Source organism: Pongo pygmaeus, chromosome 10, assembly GCF_028885625.2.
Source record: "Pongo pygmaeus isolate AG05252 chromosome 10, NHGRI_mPonPyg2-v2.0_pri, whole genome shotgun sequence".
NCBI classification, from domain to species: domain Eukaryota; kingdom Metazoa; phylum Chordata; class Mammalia; order Primates; family Hominidae; genus Pongo; species Pongo pygmaeus.
Genome location: NC_072383.2, coordinates 122129310 through 122134301, shown reverse-complemented (window position 1 = coordinate 122134301; position 4992 = coordinate 122129310).

Sequence of the window (4992 nt, the reverse complement as noted above, 5' to 3'; positions counted from 1 at the left end):
CGCCCCGATTGGCGCCCCCGCCCGCCTCTCCGCAGGCTGCTCGTAGTGATAGGCCAACTCGGAGGAAAGCCCCGCCCTTCTCCCGCCTCTTCGGCAGCGGGGCGTGTCCAGCCGCCGCACTAACTACAAACGCTTTCCCGTCAGGTCTCGGCGGAGGAGGTGGGAGGGGGTTTAAATTTGACCGTCGCCCGACGTTGATTGGCTGCGATGGAAGACACCCGAGTTGCCATTGGGAGGCCCCAGATTCCTCCCCCTCCCGCTGCTGAAGCTCCGCCTCCGGAGCGTGAGTAGCCCGGCTGGAGTACTGGGCTCCGAGCCGACCGGATCTGGGACTTCCGGTTCTCCGCGGGCTTGACCGGAACCCGACCTTTCACCCCTCGATCTCCCCTTAAGAGCTGGGAAACCTAAGTCTCCCAGCAGTTTAGGAACTCCAGCACACCGACTCCTCCAGCAGTTTGATCCATTCATTCTCAGGTTTGAAAGGTTTAGGCCGGGCGCGGCGGCTCACACCTGTAATCCCAGCACTTTGGGAGGCCAAGGCGGGCGGATCACCTGACGTCCGTAGTTCGATACCAGCCTGACCAATATAGAGAAACCCAGTCTCTACTAAAAATACAAAAGCAGCCGGGCGTGGTGACGCATGCATGTAATCCCAGCTACACGAGAGGCTGAGGCCGGAGAATAACTTAAACCCGGGAGGCAGAGGTTACGGTGAGCCGAGATCGCGCCATTGCACTCCAGCCTGGGCAACAAAAGCGAAACACTGTCTCAAAAAAAAAAAAAAAAAAGGTTTATTGAATATTCCAGTATTCAAAACCCGGCCGGGCGCGGTGGCTCACGCCTGTAATCTCAGCACTTTGGGAGGCCGAGGCGGGTGGATTACGAGGTCAGGAGATCGAGACCATCCTGGCTAACACAGTGAAACCCCGTCTCTACTAAAAATACAAAAAAATGAGCCGGGCGTGGTGGCAGGCGCCTGTAGTCCCAGCTACCTGGGAGGCCGAGGCAGGAGAATGGCGTGAACCCGGGAGGCAGAGCTTGCAGTGAGCCGAGATCACGCCGCTGCACTCCAGCCTGGGCGACAGAGCAAGACTCCGTCTCAAAAAAACAAAAACAAAAACAAAAAAACCCACAGGCACAACTCCTACCAACTAACTGGGTCAGTAGAGAAGGTCCTTCCAGGATCGCAAAGATCCTAATGCTTCACACCCACCCATTTTACAGATGGGGCAATAGAGGAAGCGGGTCACTTACGCGCTGCCCAAGGTCACCCAGCAATGTAATTGCAGGGCCTGGGTCAGTCTCTCCACTGTTCAAACACTAAATGGCTACCTTAACCCCAGGGAAGCAAGTATTCACTGTTGCCCTCTGGGAGAGGGGGCTCAGTCAGTATGTTCCCAGAGAATCAGGTGTCCTGGAGTATCTTTGCTTCGGACTCAGGGAAGGCGTCCAGTTACTACTGCTCTTCCCTGGGGCCCCTCCCAGGGGTGTGGGACGAGGTCAGTAATCCATCCTGTCTCTTTGGTAGCCGAAAAGGTTTTGGAGACCCAACCATTGCCCAAAGACTCTGCCAAAGCACCAGGAAAATAGGAAAGGAAAATAAAATGATATATGTGAAAGCACTGGGAAAGGTAGAAAAGGACACTTTTGTCACAAAGTCACTGTGTCACTTGGCACATCAGTTCAGCTCTCTGGCCTTCCATTTCCCTACCTGTCAAATGAAGGAGGTGGTGCCGTCATCTCCAACATGCCTTACAGCTTCCATAAATATGTAGCAGTGTGGTGGTGCACAGTGGCTCTCACCTGTAATCCCAGCACTCTGGGAGGCCGAGGCAGGTGGATCACGAGGTCAGGAATTCAAGACCAGCCTGACCAACATGGTGAAAACCTGTTTCTACTAAAAATACAAAAATTAGCCAGGCGTGGTGGTGCGTGCCTGTAATCTCACTACTCAGGAGGCTGAGGCAGGAGAATTGCTTGAACCCCGGAGGCAGAGGTTGCAGTGAGCCGAGATCGTGCCACTGCAATCCAGCCTGGGCACCAGAGTGAGACTCTGTCTCAAAAAAAAAAAAAAAAAAGTATATATATATAGAGAGAGAGAGAGAAAGAGAGAGAGAGAGAGAGAATGAGAGAGGGAGAGAGAGAGGTATTTGCTTTCTCCAAAATTTATTAATTCAACATTGATTGAGCTCTATGCCTGCTGCTGTTTTGGATCCCCCAAGGATCCGAAGGCAAAGTAGACACAGCTCCTTCCCTGCATTTTTTTAGGGAAGAAACAAGGCATTATTTAAAAGATCATTTTAAGGCTGGGCATGGTGACTCACACCTGTAATCCCAGCACTTTGGGAGGCTGAGGCAGGCGGATCACCAGGTCAGAAGATCGAGACCATCGTGGCTAACACAGTGAAACCCCATCACTACTAAAAATACAAAAAAAAATTAGCCGGGCGTGGTGGCGGGCACCTGGAGTCTCAGCTACTTGGGAGGCTGAAGCAGAGCTTGCAGTGAGCCGAGATCACGCCACTGCACTCCAAACTAGGCGACAAAGAGAGACTCCATCTCAAAAAAAACAAGAAAAAAGAAAAAAAAGATCATTTTGTTTATTTATTTATATTTTTCTTGAGACAGAGTCTCTCTCTGTCTCCCTAGGCTGGAGTGCAGTGGTTTGATCTCGGCTCACTACAACATCTGCCTCCTGGGCTCAAGCAATTCTCCTGCCTCAGCATTCTGAGTAGCTGGAATTATAGGCGCCCACTACCATGCCTGGCTAATTTTTCTATTTTTAGTAGAGATGGGGTTTCACCATGTTGGCCAGGCTGGATTCGAACTCCTAACCTCAATTGATATGACAGCCTCAGCCTCCCAAAGTGCTGGGATTACAGGCATGACCCACTGCACTCGGCCCAATTTTTGTGTTTTTAATAGAGATAGTGTTTCACCATGTTGGCCAGGCTGGTCTCAAACTCCTGGCATCATGTGATCCAGCTGCCTCAGCCTTCCAAAGTGCTAGGATTACAGGCATGAGCCCACCACCCCCAGCCTAAAATATTATTTTATTTTATTTATTTTTTAAGACAGAGTCGCATTCTGTCGTCCAGGCTAGAGTGCAGGGGCACGTTCTCGGCTCACTGCAACCTCCACCTCCTGGGCTCAAGCAATTCTCCTGCCTCAGCCTCCCAAGTAGTTGGGATTACAAGAGTGTGCCATCATGCCCACCTTTTTTTTTGTTTTTTTTTTTTTTGAGACGGGAGTCTCGCTCTGTCACCCAGGCTGGAGTGCAATGGCGTGATCTCGGCTCACTGCAACCTCTGCCTCCTAGGTTCAAGCAATTCTCCTGCCTCAGCCTCCTGAATAGGTGGGATTATAGGCATGTGCCAAAACACCCGGCTATTTTTTTTTTTTTTGTATTTTTAGTAGAGACGGGGTTTCACCATGCTCCCCAGGCTAGTCTTGAACTCCTGACCTCAAGTGATCCACCTGCCTCAGCCTTCCAAAGTGCTTGGCTTACAGGCGTGAGCCACCACGCCCGGGCATATTTTTGTATTTTTAGTAGAGAAGAGGTTTCACCACGTTGGCCAGGCTGGTCTTGAATTCCTGACCTCAAATTATCTACCTGCCTTGGCCTCCCAAATTGTTGGGACTACAGGCATGGGCCACACACCCATCCAAAAGATTATTTTATTTAATTAATTAATTTATTTTATTCATTTATTTTTTGAGACAGAGTTTCCCTCTTGTTGCCCAGGCTGGAGTGCGATGGCGCGATCTCGGCTCACCGCAACCTCCACCTCCCAGGTTCAAGCGATTCTCCTGCCTCAACCTCCCGAGTAGCTGGGATTACAGGCATGCGCGCCACAATGCCCGGCTAATTTTGCATTTTCAGTAGAGACAAGGTTTCTCCATGTTGGTCAGGCTGGTCTCAAACTCCTGACCTCAGGTGATCAGTCCACCTAGGCCTCCCAATGTGCTGGGATTACAGGGGTGAGCCACCGCACCCAGCCTATTTATTTTTTGAGACAGAGTCTCGCTCTATCGCCCAGGCTGGAGTGAAGTGGCAGGATCTTGGCTCACCACAACCTCTGCCTCCCGGGTTCAAGCGATTCTCCTGCCTCAGCCTCCGAGATAGCTGGGATTACAGGCACCCGCCACCATACCCGGCTAATTTTTGTATTTTTAGTAGAGATGGGGTTTTGCCATGTTGGCCAGGCTTGTCTTGAACTCCTGACCTCAAGTGATCTGCCCACCTTGGCCTTCCAAATTGCTAGGACTACAGGCATGAGCCACTGCTCCCAGCCCAAAAGATCATTTTTAATAGTGATTAATGCTATAAGGAAAAAAGGCAGGCCAGGCCCAGTGGCTCATGCCTGTAATCCCAGCACTTTGGGAGTCCATGGCAGGTGTATCGCTTGATCTCATGAGTTTGAGACCAGGCTGGGTAATATCCACATTTCTACCCTGTTCTGTGATACGGAGCAGCAAACCGTTAAGTCCCCGTTCTCAGTTAATGTTAGGTTCTTCCAATGAGAGCACATACAAGAAGCCTGGGAGGCAGGAGGAAGACAGGGGACTTGTTCTTGCCTGTTTGCTTACTATTCCTAGCGTGTTTCCCTCAGTAATAACACGGCCTCTGGCAGGTTCTTTGCACACTCCCAGAGACAGCCTCCTTGTGCTCCCGCGGAGGCACCAACAGCAGACCCCTCCTCAGAGTTTTGAGTCCCAACTACACAGGGCTCTGGGAGGCCCAGCACCAATCTGGTCGTGCCTCTTTCTTTTTTTCTGTCTTTTTTTTTGGAGACAGAGTCTCGCTCTGTCACCCCAGTGGCACAATCTCAACTCACTGCAACCTCTGCCTTTTGAGTTCAAACGATTCTCCTGCCTCAGCCTCCCACATAGCTGGAATTGCCGGCATACACCACCACATCAGGCTAATTTTTTGTATTTTTAGTAGAGACAGGGTTTTGCCATGTTGGCCAGGCTGGTCTCAAACTCCTA